Source organism: Pantherophis guttatus, chromosome 2 (genome assembly GCF_059756535.1).
Source record: "Pantherophis guttatus breed Tessera chromosome 2, ASM5975653v1, whole genome shotgun sequence".
In the NCBI taxonomy this organism is placed as follows: Eukaryota; Metazoa; Chordata; class Lepidosauria; order Squamata; family Colubridae; genus Pantherophis; species Pantherophis guttatus.
In genome coordinates, this window is record NC_142064.1 from 226,228,480 (window position 1) to 226,243,501 (window position 15,022).

At 38.1% G+C, this 15,022-nt stretch overlaps 1 protein-coding gene across 1 annotated transcript in view; it reads right to left on the reverse strand.

The window, feature by feature from the left end:
* The window catches only part of SLC41A3 (solute carrier family 41 member 3), a 60,787-nt gene extending 46,018 nt beyond the window's left edge, over positions 1–14,769 (reverse strand). The window contains exon 1 of the mRNA XM_087887883.1: positions 14,625–14,769. The gene's annotated coding sequence lies outside the window, so the exon portion shown is untranslated. The remainder of the gene's footprint in view (positions 1–14,624) is intronic.
* Between the last annotated feature and the right edge of the window lie 253 nt (positions 14,770–15,022).

A 15,022-nucleotide genomic window follows, 5' to 3' on the forward strand; every position in this document is an offset into this window, starting at 1 on the left:
TTCAGGGATATGTAAAGTCTCCATGGTTATTTAATGTATTTATGGACAAATGTTTCAGGAATACTTCTGGGGGACATTAGAGGAGTGTTGATTGGGTATATGGATATTTGTATACAGGTAGTCCTTACGACCACAATTCAGCCCAAAATTTCTGTTGCTAAATAAGACATTTGGTAAGTGAATCATTGCATTAGTAATACTGTTGTTAAGTGAACGTTGCTTCCCCATTGACTTTGCTTTTCAGAAGGTTGAAAAAGGTAATATCATGACCCTGGGACATTGCAACCGTCATAAGTACATGCCAGTTGCCAAGCATCTGAATTTTGATCATGTGCCCATGGAGAGGCCACAATGATTGTAAGTGTAAAAAATGGTCATAACTCACTTTTTTTCTGTGATTTATATATAACTTTGAATGGTCACTAAATGAACTGTTGTAAGTTGAGGACTACCTGTACTTTTACATAGAGATAATTGTATATTGTTGGTGAAGAACCAAAATGGAATACAGTGAATCTCAATTAATGTAATGATGAAACAAAAAATATATAGATTTGAGCATTAATTTACTGATGGCCAATATAGTTCTATTTGAAACTATATGGAAATGGAGTGAACAAAAAAAGCAAATTGGAAAACTAGAGTAATTCAGATACCCTCATAGAAGAGAAATTGTATGGAGAAATTTTAAAGTTTGCCAGTGATGATAGCAAAATAGCACATTGTATGTAGTCTGTTGCAAGGAACGAATATGAAGAAATACAAATTTATTTATTTATTTATTTATTTATTTATTTATTTATTTATTTATTATTTATTAGTCCAATTTATATGCTGCCCTTCTCCGTAGACTCAGGGCGGCTTACAATGCATTATAGCAATAGCCTGCATACTTTTATGTATATACCTGCTTATTAGGGCTTTTGCCCTACCCCAAGCGGTGGTGTTCTATACAAAGTTGGCTTATTGCCCCCATAATCCGGGTCCTCAATTTACCTACCTCGAAAGGATGGAAGGCTGAGTCAACCTGGAGCCTGGTGAGATTCGAACTTGCACTAATTGCAGACAGCTGGCAGCTAAGTGCTAGCACTTAACAGCACTTTAATCTGCTGCACCACCGAGTCTCCTTGGTGGTCCCTTCCAGCTTCTACCCAGTTTCGTTGCCCAGTTTCTTATATGGAAATTTGAGTTGGATATACCAGGAAAATCAATAAAGTATATTAAATATGATGGGAGACAAACTGTTATAAAGTACTTGTGGTGAGATAAGAAGAGATAGCATTAAGAAGGAATAGGTGATTGATGCATGTCGGCCAGGTTCAAAAGTGAATAATCAGTAGGAAAGAAGAACATTGAGGTCATTTGAAGAAAATGAATAAGGATGAGGTAAATGTGAAATGAGCCAAGAGACATGGAGAGCTGGAGAAACTCTTTGTGGTTTGATTAAGTTGACGAGATCCTGAAAAAGAGAAAGATGAGAATTTTAAAGAACAAAAGGCAATATAGACATGATGGGAACAAGGCTGATTTGCAAGGGTACATAGGTATAATAAATAACATTTAAGCAAACTAGAGTTATCTAGATTTCACTTCTTTTTCTCTTACCTCCTGCCATTTTCCAGCTGCTGTCACTCTTTTTCTGTACTTTGCATAACATTGCTTACCAGGTCATGTACTGTATGACTCTTATGTATATTCAAACATCAACTTTTCAAGAGTTGCATGAATCTTCAGTTGCCTGTAGGTGGCAGCATTAGAATATGAAACCCAGTGCTAATCCTCCAACAGAAAGAAAATACAGAGAACTAAGGGGAATTCGGAGCTTTCAGGTTTACTACAGTATCTACTTAACTAGACTACAGTTGTCCCATAGTGCCTGCATAGATTGTGATGTGACTTGTTTCCACACCCTGGTGGAATAGGATTCAGGCACCTGACATTCAGATGACAGCCAGATTTTCTGTTTTATTGCTCACTGGCTCAGTATATCTGGGTCCCATGCTTTCAAAAAGCCGCCACACCCTTGGTTACTGGAATGATCAGAGACTCACATGATGCTGTGTTACATTGCAGCATTGCACTATTTCCCCCTGCGTCTGTTTATTTTCAATCAATTTCAATTGTGTTTCTATCCTCCTAGATCAGTGTTCCTCCAAATATCGCTAAGCTCTCTGGAATCAAAGGCTAGGCTGACTAGAGCATCTCCAACGCATAGCGCAGCAAGTAATAGTTGGTAATAGCTATGTGAGTTCAGTCTCGCAGACTGATAGCACTGAAATGTTCAACATTCCCCAAATGCTAGTTATATATTGAAACCCATCTTGGAACAGAGAAGTACAGATAGTACAACAGTTCATTTGGTGTCCTTTTGAAGTTACGGCACTGAAAAAAAGTGACTTATGAACATTTTTCACACTTATGACCATTGCAGCATCCCATGGTCACGTGATCAAAATTCAGACGCTTGTCCAGTGACTCGTATTTATGACGGTTGCACTGTCTTGAGATCCTACGATCACCTTGTATGACCTTCTGGCAAGCAAAGTCAATGGAAAAACCTGATTCCCTAACAATCCCATCACTAATTTGAGAACTGCAGTGATTCACTTGCTAACTGTGGCAAGAAAGGTTTTAATTGGGCCAAACTCACTTAACAAATGTCTCACTTAGCAATATAAATTTTGGGCTCAAATGTAGTCGTAAGTCGAGGACTAATTGTACCTTTTGTTTTAAAATGATTGAATGAGTTAAAATCCTGTGGTTGATTGATTTGAGCAGGGTGGAGGGAGGAAGGGATTGGTGGATGGACAGATAGACCGACAGACCAAGCAAGGGGAATGTGAAAAATTAATAAAGAAAACATGAAGCAAATGTCATTGTAAGAATGAATATATGATATGATCTTTAATAAAAAAAAATAGATGGCACTAGAAAAAATAAACAGATATATAGCTTTTATACATCTGTGCAGAATGCCTATGAAGGTGTTGAAATATAATTACCAGCTGAGGAATTCAAATATATTGCATTCCTCAGTTGGTATTGGGCTACAATAGTACTACAACTATTTATTTATTTATTTATTGGTTCAATTTATATGCCGCCCTTTTCCAGAGACTCAGGGTGGCTTACAATGCATTAAGCAATAGCCTTCATACTTTTGTATATACCTGCTTAGTAGAGCTTTCGGCTCCCCCCTAAGTGGTGTTCTTTTTTATACAAAGTCAGCTTATTGCCCCCACAATCAGGGTCCTCATTTTACCTACTTCGAAAGGATGGAAGGCTGAGTCAACCTTGAGCCTGGTGAGATTTGAACTTGCAGTAATTGCAGGTAGCTGATGTTATTTAACAGTGCTTTAATCTGCTGCGCAACCAAGGCTCTATGACTATGATAATCAGGTAATGGGAACTGCGATCCACACTCTCTGTCTGGCATCATTTTTTCCCCCTGATTTAGAGGTGAAATAATTTTTGTTTTGGGTATATTATCATCTTGTTTCAATTCTTTTTTAATTGTTTCAATCTTTTAATGTACTATTTGTTACCTAGAGTCATTTAAATGAGGCAGCTTCTTAATTGATTAAGTAAATGTATAGAAGAAAAAAAATGGGTTGAGGAAGCCTTCTTTGCAACTGAATTGAGAAGGTCCTTCCTTTAGTGCTGAGAGAATTTACTATTTTACTATGAGAGAAGATGCTGCTTTGTCCACTTCCAACAACACCAGCAGAGTGTCCCATAGCAGACCCAACCACCCTGCCTATAACCTCATGGAAGAAGTTTGTTCATCCATGTGATTTTAAAATTAGCCTCCTTGTTAGTATTTTGGGTTTTCTAGCCCGTGGACTTTAACGACAGCTCCATGTAATCTGATCTGGTAATAGCCATGCAAACAATAAATAAATAAGGAACATTGCTTTGAGATCATGCGGTCTGTGTCAGATCTATTTTCCCCTTTCTTTTGTATGTCTACAAGTATGTGTACTTTAAAATATTCTAAGAACAACAATTCCACATTGCAGCAAAGAAAATGCTCTTACAAATGGGTCTATTGACATTTGCTTTTCCTGGGAAGGATCTTGTAACACTGAAAATTTAAGGTTGTCGGCCAATGATAACAGCAAGAAGAAAAATGAGCATCAAGCCCGTTCAGCGATAGACTCGTAAGATAAGCAGTGTGCCCGGAAAGCATGTGATTGTGGTGTGGTCAAGAGTGTGTTTGTCACATAGCTTTCTCTGTTAAGGAAGTGGGGAAACATGGTGTTAAAAGAGCTCTGCACGCCCCCCTCCAAGTGGCTGGGCAGTCCTCCAGCCTACGGGTCAGCCTTGCTGCTCATGAATCAGCCCCTTTTGCAAAAATTGCCTCCCCAGCTTGTTTACTTGGAAACTAAGTGCTTTAAGGAACAGGGTGCTTTCCATGCATAACAATGATCCCTGTTTTAGATGGTCTCCCTTTGCTTTCACTCATATTTACCAAGGGAGGCACATGTCCGTAAGGAAGCCTGACTTTGCAAGAAACTTCCAGGAAACTGACCCAAAGAACATGAGAACATTTTCATTTTGAGACAGAGCTGACATTTGATGGCGCCAACATTTTAACTAACACGTACAAATGTACTTGCTCCCTCCCCGCCCCCCCCCGGTCTAGATTGATAGGAGAACTTAGTTAGTAAAACAATGAAGTTTTTGTCTGGAATTCTCATTACTACAGTTGCGCAAGGATTTAATGGTCTGGTGGGAAATACTGTGCTGAAATTTGGAGGGTCTGATGCTTCTGCTAAGTGGGGACCTGGGATACTGAGTTCTGCTCCAATAGCACGGTGGCCCACACCAGCTGGTGACAAAATGCAAGCCTACAAATAGCTAATAAAAAAAAAACATTCTCTTTATTGCCTTCAATGAATATTAGAATATAGTGTAATAGCACCGCATAGCAGAGCAGAACATAGCATTTGGGGGGGGGCTTCAAGCCAGGGGTGAAATCCAGCAGGTTCTGACAGCTCATCTGTCTGGAACCCGCACTAGATATCGGACATTAATACAATTGAGCATGTCCAGAAATATTTCACAAGAAGAGTCCTCCATTCCTCTGCTTGTAACAAAATACCTTATGCCACCAGACTTGAAATTCTGGGTTTAGAAAATTTAGAACTATGCTGCCTTCGGTATGACCTAAGCATAGCTCATAAAATCATCTGCTACAATATCCTACCTGTCAATGACTACTTCAGCTTCAACCACAACAATACACGAGCACACAATAGATACAAATTTAAAGGGAACCACTCCAAACTCTATTGAAGAAAATACGACTTCAGCAACAGAGTGGTCAATGCTTGGAATGCACTACCTGACTCTGTGGTTTCATCCCAAAACCCCCAAAATTTTAACTTTATTACTGTTGACCTCACCCCATTCCTAAGAGGTCTGTAAGGGGCATGCATAGGAGCACCAGGGTGCCTACTGTCCCTGTCCTAATGTTTCCTCTTTGTATCTTTTTTATGTATTCAATTCATGCTTATACTTATATATATTATCTAATATGTACTCGACAAAATAAAATAAATAAATAAAAAATAAAAATAAAATAGACAAAAAAAAAATGGTTCTGGAGAACCGATAGTGGAAATTTTGAGTAGTTCGGAGAACCAGCAAATACCCAATAACTGGCCCCAGAGTGGGGTGGGAATGGAGATTTTGCAATATCCTTCCCCGAGCAGTGGGGAGGGAATGGGGATCCCTCCCCTGCCACCAAGCCACGCCCACCAAGCCATGCCCACAGAACCGGTAGTAAAAAAATTTGAATTTCACCACTGCTTCAAGCACACATCCATACAGTTTTCTTGGCAATGTTTTTTATAAGGGGCTAGCTTTGCCTTCTTCCAAGGTCACCAGTTGGCTTTGTGTCTAAGCAGGACTAAACTTCACAATTTCCCAGTCTCTAACCCAGGGGTGTAAAACTCAATTTCATTGAGAACCGCATTAGGGTTGTGTTTGACCTTGGGGGGCCAGGGTGGGTGTGGCCAGGGTGGGTGTGGCCAGGGTGGGCATGGCCAGTTCAACGTCACTCATGTCGGGGGCACCTGTGGTGGCCCAAGGACTCTGCCAGCAAAAACAGGCTCCCGACTCCAAGCCCCATTTTCGGCTGCTATGGCTTCCTGCAATCCTCTGCCAGCAAAAATGGAGTTCAGGAGGATCCATCGCTGTTTCCAGGGCAGCCCCGCAGACCAGATCTAAGCACCCCGCGGGGTGCTTAGCTTTAATTCAGATATGGATATTTTATGGACCACAGGTCACATCAAGTCCTTCAACTGTCCTTGTCCAATATATGGCCTTGACATGGCACAGAGAGTGGAGAATTGATGATGAGGGTTGAGACAGCAGTGGCAGGAGGTAGGACAGCAGTGTGTGTGTGTGTAGGGGGGCAGCAGAGGCCCTCTACAACAGTTTCTTATGTGGCTTCTTGGGAAAATTAATTAGCCACCACTGCTCTAATTGTACTTAGACCCAGATTGGTATAATGGTTAATATTTGTTCGGAAAAAAAAGATGAATTTCTGCACACGTGCAAGACCAAGGTGAACCATCGAAATCCAGTGGGTATAATACAATTTTGTTTTCCCCATCTAAGGATTAGGATGTCATGCATACACAGCCCTCTCTAGTTTCAGCCCTTTCCTACATGTTTGGCTTGCTGGATTAGAATATAGAAACGGAAATATCATTCTGCCCCTTTGTCTGACCAAGAATAAATGAAAGGGTAAAGTCCATTCATTTTGGTGCTCACATCTACTGTACATATTAACTGTGTGTTGTCGCCAGAGCGGGTGAGGGTTATTGCTGTTTTTTTGTTTTGTTTTTAAATTTATTTTCTATACTATACTTTTATTGTTTGTAAGCTGCCTAAAGCTGTTGTGAGCGAGTAGCCACACAGTATAGAAAAAATAATTAAAATAGCAATAATAAACAAACAAACAAAAAAACAACAACCAATAACCCATCAACCCCTGGCAACAAAATATGATTACTACCCTTTTCCCCTGAAAATAAGACATCCCCTGATAATAAGCACAATTGGACTTTTGAATGCATGTGCTAAAATAAGCCCCACCCCTGAAAATAAGCCCTCCCAAAAATATTTAAACGCATGCGCAGCAGGTCCCCGCCATTTCCTCTGGTTAGGGTTAGGGAGACAGAACTGGAAATCAGGTAAGAGGGCAAGAGGAGCCCCATCTTGCGCCATGTGCCATGTGCCCCATCTTACACCATGTGCTATGCGCCATGTGCCCCAAAATAATAAAACCTCCCCAAAAATAAGGCCAAGCACTTATTTCAGGGTTCCAAAAAAAAAAAAAAAAAAGACAGGGTCTTATTTTCGGGGAAACGCGGTATGTATAATAGATGTGAGTACCAAGATGAATTTTAGAAAATAAAATTGTATTTATTTTATTTATTTTATCATTCTTTCATTTTATTCTTCTCTTCCTTTTTTCTGTTCCTTTGTGGAATTCTTTTTTTTAATCCTTTTTGCCATACCTTTATCTTTTTTTTTAAAATTTATTTTTATTATTATTCCTTTTTCCCTTTCTCTTTCCTTTTTTACTTTTCATTACTGGTATTAAGAGAAGTGGTTTTTAAGGTGGGAAAAATCTGATTTTAGAAAAACTATAAGAAACATGAAGAGTATGAATGAATTTTTGATTATTAACAAGAATTATTGACAGATTTAATCATTACAGAAATTTGCTTTTTTAAAGGGTCTAAAATATTGTTTTTTTCAGAAAATAAGAAAATGTTAATGAAGCCTTTATTAACAAGAATTGTTTATAGATTTTAATTATTTTCAAAGCGAGAAATGTTATAGAAAAAATACAAGAAATTTGAAGACTATGAAAGAACCTTTTAAGTATTAATAAGAGCTTTAATGGTTATAGAAAATTGATTTTAAAGTGGATTACAATGTTGGGTTTTTTTTTTCTCTTTAAAGTAAATAAGAGAATGGGAACGAATTTTTTGAATATTAATAAGATTTGCTTATAGATTTTACAATTATGGTAAATTGTTATTGATCAGATGATTAAAGTTAAATTGTGAATTAGTTACATACAAGGTTAGGAGTGGCGGAAAGCATCCCTGGAGAATAGATGATTAGGCTGTGAACCGGCCCAAAATAAATTTAGGAGGAGCGGAGGAGATAAATGCTGGAGAGCAGTTAGAGCCAAACTGTGAACCAGTTAAATATAAGGTAAGGAGTGGAGGAAAACACCACTGGAAAACAGCTAACTAAGCTGTGAACCAGCCAAAAATAAACCTAGGAGGAGTGGAGGAGATAATGCTGGGGACCAGTTAAAATTAACTGTAACCAGTTAAATATGAGGTAAGGAGTGGAGGAAAGCACCACTGGAAAACAGCTAATTATGCTGTGAACCAGCCAAAAATAAACTTAAAAGGAGTGGAAGAGATAAATGCTGGAGAACAGTTAGAGCCAAACTGTGAACCAGTTAAATATAGGGTAAGGAGTGTGGGAAAGCACCACTGGAAAACAGCTAACTAAGCTGTGAACCAGCCAAAAATAAACCTAGGAGGAGTGGAGGAGACAATGCTGGGGTCCAGTTAAAATAAACTGTGAACCAGTTAAATATAAGATAAGGAGTGGAGGAAAGCACTACTGGAAAACAGCTGAAAAGCCGTTATCCAGATAAAAATAAACCTAGGAGGAGTGAAGGAGAAAATGTTGGAAAGCAGTTAAAACCAAACTGTGATCCAGCCAACAAATAAGGTTAGGAGTGGAGGAACATCCCTGGAGAATAGATGATTAGGCTGTGAACCGGCCCAAAATAAATTTAGGAGGAGCGGAGGAGATAAATGCTGGAGAGCAGTTAGAGCCAAACTGTGAACCAGTTAAATATAAGGTAAGGAGTGGAAGAAAGTACCACTGGAAAACAGTTAACTAAGCAGTCAAAAATAAACCTAGGAGGAGTGAAGGAGAAAATGTTGGAAAGCAGTTAAAACCAAACTGTGATCCAGCCAACAAATAAGGTTAGGAGTGGAGGAACATCCCTGGAAACCATTTAATTAAGCTGCAATCTAGCCAAAATAAAATTAGGAGGAGTGAAGGAGATATCTTTGGAGAATAGTTACTGATTTTGAAATGTTTTTTAAGAAAGGAATAAAATATTATATGTTGATTATTATATGTGATTTAAAAGAAACTGACTTGATTTGGGTCTTTGAAGTAAGGAGAATATATGAAATACTGATTGTTAAAATGATAAATGAATATTATAAAGAGCTGTTTAGACTTGAAGTTTAAGATTTAGGGTAACTACATAATAGAACGTTAAATGTTAGAATAAGATGTTAGATTGAATGACAAAAATTGGGTTTAGATTTTTTTTTAAGATGTTAATTGATGAAATTTGGAATTTATACTTATTTTACACCGGACCAAATCTTTGCTCTAAAAAGATGTTGTTTTATGTTTTATGTGAAAAATAAATAAAAAATTTAAAATAAAAAATAAAAAATAAGATAGGGTCTTATTTTCGGGGAAACGCGGTATATATAATAGATGTGAGTACCAAGATGAATTTTAGAAAATATAAATTTTCTAAATAGATAGATAGATAGATAATTGTATTTCAATCATGCAGCTTACTTTTGGGGTTGTAAGTGATCTGAATTGAAAAATATTAAAATGTATTAGCTCAACCTGTTAAATTCAGGCAGTCTTTAAGTCAATTAATATAGAATCCCTTTTGTCATTTTTGGATGTAACTAAAAATTGGCATGCATGAAAATAATTATCTGTGAATGTCTTTAAAAGTGCTGACATTTCTGAGGAAAATGCCAGCATTCTTTGTTGCTTGTTCTTCATTACTATGAACAATTTGCTTTTTGATCATAATGATGCTGTCTCTGATAACTGTAATGGGCATGCAATTCTATGCATCTGGTCTACTTAGAATTTAGTCAGCCTTTTAAACAAAACCATTTAATATATTATTCCATCATTCCATTTAATAATGGGTACCATCAAGTAATAGGGAGTCAATGTATTGTAACAATGTACAAAATAGCAATTAGTAGTAGTTCTATTCACACTGCTATCTATTAAACAGAACATTAAGAAAATGTTCTGTTCTCATTATATTGCTGCTGATTACTTAGAGTAGGGGTGTCAAACTTGATTTCATTGAGGGCCGCATCATGGTTGTGTTTGACCTCTGAGGGGCTGGGGGAGCGTGGCCACCTCCACATCACTCATCGAGGCTCTGTTTTTGGCCGCGCTAGCCTGCAGCCATCTGCCAGCAAAAACGGAGCTTAGGGAAGCCACGTGTGGCCAACTTGGGCTCCGTTTTCTGCTGCAATGGCCTCTTTCAGCCCTCTGCCAGCAAAAACGGAGCCTGGGGGGGGGGCTGTGGGCGGTCCTTCCCTGTTTACAGGGCGGGCCCGCAGGCCAGATCTAAGCACTCCGCGGGCTGCATCTGGCCCACGGGCCTTGAGTTTGACTCCCCTGATTTAGAAGAACTCACAACTCTAAGGCTGGTACGTTCTGAAGCCACACAATTCATGGTCTGGATGTGGCTTTTAATCTCCCTGACGAGGCCCTTGGCTGCAGCCCATTTGAAATGCTGCGCTGCCTATCAACTCTTCTCTCCTGATTCACATTAGATTGCTCTCCACTGGGTAGCTACTGTGCTGACAACAGTTTTTTGAAGTCTAATTTCCATTTGCACTTGGTACAAGTACTCCTCAACTTACACCCATCCCTTTACTGACAGTTCAAAGTTACAATGGCACTGAAAAAACTGATTTATGACCAGGTTTTTTTTTTTTTTACATGTACAACAGTTGCAGCATCCCCATGGTAACAGGATCAAAATTTGGAAACTAGCGCGTATTTTTGTCAGTTAACCCTCCTGAGGTCATTTGATCACCATTTGTCACCTTCCTAACTGACTTCCGACCAACGAAGTCAATGGATTTGCTTAACAAACTCATGATTCGCTTAATAACTGCAATGGTTTGCTTTACCACAACTGTGGCAAAAGGTCGTAAAATGGGATACAACTCACTTAACAACCGTCTTGCTTAGCAACAGAAATGTTGGGGTCAATCGTGGTCATATGTTGAGGACTACCTTAGTAGTTTCTTGTAATCATACACACATTTTTGTCTTCAGGGATGACTAGAAATCATCTTATTGTAGCATTAATTATGTTAGAGATTCTTTGACCGAGGCAGGAGATGGGAACCCCTCCATTTTAGATATGCAATTAAGGGAAGCAAAGCTTACTGCTATGGTTCCATAGCATTATGATTGTTTACCATCAGAGTTACCACTGAAAAATTCTAACCAATTCCAATGATAAATATCTGGAAATTACACAGGGCATTGTTTGCGATTGAATCATAGAAATAGTTTTAGGTTGTAGCATGAATACATCAAAATACAACAGAATAGAATAGGAATAGGAATAGGAGTAGGACTAGGACTAGGAGTAGAATAAGGATAGGATAGGATAGGATAGGATAGGATAGGATAGGATAGGATAGGATAGGATAGGATAGGATAGGATAGGATAGGATAGGATAGGATGGAATAGAATGGAATAGAATAGAATAGAATAGAAGCTGGAAGGGACCTTGGAGGTCTTCTAGTACAGCTCCCTGCTCAAGCAAGAAAACTTATATTTAAAAATGGTGTTGATCAATAGTTTTTGATGGATATCATTTCTCTAGGACTCTGCTTGGTAACTGCTTCTTTGACTAACTGTAAGTTTATACTCGCTATCAGTGATAGCACCCAGTAATTTTGTCTTCTTTTGGCTCCTTTTTAACAGAATAACAGAGTTGGAAGGGACCTTGGAAATCTCCTAGTCCAACCCCCTGCTCAAGCAGGAAACCCTATACCATTTCAGATAAATGGTTGTCCAAGCTCTTCTTAAAAATCTCCAGTGTTGGAGTATCCACAACTTCTGGAGGCAAGTCGTTCCACTGATTAATTGTTCTAACTGTCAGGAAATTTCTCCCTAGTTCTAGGTTGCTTCTCTCCTTGATTAGTTTTTATCCATTGCTTCTGGGCCTTCCTTACTTTTCTGTACATTGAATTTTATTTTGTTAGAAAGGGCCAAGTGTTCAAGTATGTCAAGATCCTTCAGTATCTTGAACCTATCTTTTGGAGTATTGGCTATTCCTGCCAACTTGATGTTGTCTGCAAATTTCCCTTCTATCCCCTCATCTAAGTCATTGATGAAAATATTGAAGGGTACTAGGACTAAGACAGAGCCTTGGGATACCCCACTGCTCATTTCCCTCCATGTAAATGCAGTTCCATTTAGGACTACATGTTGAGTGTGATTGGTCAGCCAGTTACAAATCCATCTGGTGGTGATGCTGTGTAACCCACATTTTTCTATCTTATCAAGTAGAAGGCTGTGGTCGACTTTATCAAACCCTGAAGTTTACTTTACTGAAGTTCTAGTAAATTATATCCACAGCATCTTTCAAATTTTATCAAGTGACTTTTCTATTTTCATTTTACGTTCAAAATAGTTAGCTTCACCTTCATTATCAGTGCTCCCAGTGAACAGGTTGGTTTTACTTCTCTAATGTTGAAGAATTTATTCTTCTTGCAGTCCTGGACATTCTCAATAATTTTCTTCAGCACATCAAAGGAAGCAATTTTTCTTAGTTCAGCTTTCTGATGTCTTAGATCAGCAGATGGCATTGCATGGTACACCCATGTTTTTAATTTAAAAAGTGTGATTTACATAGTTGAAAGCCTTAGTATAATCAACAAAACAAAAAGAATAGATGTCTTTTTGACATTTCCTTGCCTTTTCCATTATCCATCAGATGATATCCATGCGATCTGGTGACCCCATTTCTTCTGAATCCAGTTTGTGAATAGGAATAGGAATAGGAATAGGAATAGAAAAAGAATAGAATAGAATAGAATAGAATAGAATAGAATAGAATAGAATAGAATAGAATAGAATAGAATAGAATAGAATTCTTTATTGGCCAAGCATGATTGGACACACAAGGAATTTTTCTCTGGTGCATAAGTTCTCATTGTACATAAAAACAAGTAATAAATCATGACCATAATCATCATAAGACACATTCATCAGAAATCATAAAATGCAACACTTAGCAATAGTCATAGGATATTAAATAAGCAATCAACATAAATCATACTAGGATACTAAATAAAACAATATAAATCCTAAAATACAAGCAAGAAAGTTACAGTCATAAGAGGATAAGGAAATAGGTAATAGGAAAGATGAGAAGAATAATAGCAATAAAGCCCTACTAGGTAGTTTGACAGTGTTGTGGGAATTAATCTTATCAGGTGGGCAGAATCAATTGTGAGCAATTATTATGAATGAATAAAAGCCTGTTTTAAAAGGTGTTTTTCAGGACCTTTTTAAATGCAAATTAAGAGGTTAGGTCCTTTACCAAATTCCAAGGAGCTGAGACATCTACAAAGAAGACTTGACCTCATGTGGATATGGACAAATGTATGACAAGTGTAGATGATTTTCCTGAGATAACCTCAATGAGTGATGGGATCCTATAAAAGTGTACTCCCTTTGTTGTATTTCTTTGCAGAATACTGTAGAAGCTTTCTCCTCTTCAGTGGATCATATTTTAACCCGATCTCTCTTTTGAACTTGCTATCGTGAATGACCTTTCTGGGAGTGTATACCTCTGATGGTATCTCTCAGAGCATTATTAGGATGCACAAAGAGATATCTCTCTAATTTGAGGATCAGGAGACAAGCTGTCAATTGTTTATGAATCCTCGTCTATAAAGAATAGTTCTCTGTTTGAAGGGACGTCTGCTCTTGTTTGGAGGTGTTCCTTATTTGAAATACTACTTATTTCATGTCCAACAAAAGCCCTGAAGTAGTTAATAGCTACTTATCCTACTTAATAGGATAACTATTCATTGTATTTACCACTGTAAAGAATTATAATATATATTTATTTATGTTAGAGATGATTAGTCCTTAGTCTGGGGGTTACCTATAGCCTATCCTAGTTTCATGGCCCCAAAAGTTGTACTATTAAAATCTAGTGATATACAGTACCATTGAGGCAAGCTTTCTCACTAATTTTAAAGGAAAAGACAAAATAGTAAGCTCTTAAATAGGTTTGTTTATTTATTTACTTTTATAGGCCACTATCTCTCTAAGAAACAAATGTAGGAGGCTCACAACCAAGTAACAATAACAAGATAAAACATTGAAATATTAGAATAATAAATATCAACATTAATTGTTCTCACTGTCAAGAAATTTCTAGTTCTAAGTTGGATCTGTCCTTAATGATCTTCTACCCAATACTTCTTGCCCTGCCCTCAGGTGCTTTAGAAAATAGGACAACCATCTCTTTGTGGAAACCCCCCAGTGGTGGGATTCAGCCAGTTCACACCACTTTGGGAGAACCGGTTGTTAACTTTCTGAACGATTTGGCAAACTGGTTGTTGAAAGAAATCATTAGGGCAGAGAACCGATTGTTAAATTACTTGAATCCCACCACTGAAACCTCCTAAGTACTTGAAGACTGCTGTCATATCACCCATAGTCCTTCTCTTCATTACAATAGACATACCTAGATTCCTCAATCGTTCGTCATATTGTTTAGCCTCCAGACCCTTTATCATCATTGTTGATCTTCTCTGCACTCTTTCTACGGTTTTAACATCCAAGAGGGAAAAGCCTACAAAGATGTTTCTGCTCTCCCTGCTTGCATATTTGGAATTCCGTTAAGCAAAATGCCTCCACAGATCCACAGAAGAAGCTCAAGCAATTCCAGATGTTCTATTATTGTTTCCTTCACTAGGTGAGGGGCCATTAGGGGTGGTAACTTGAAGCAGCCAAAATTCCTGTTTCTGAAAAGCAGCCTTGGAGACTTTGATTTGGGAACAAAGCTGGAGAGAGACTATCTAAACCAGTGTTTCTCAACCTCAGCAACTTTAATATATGGGGACCTCTAATGAAAGACTGACT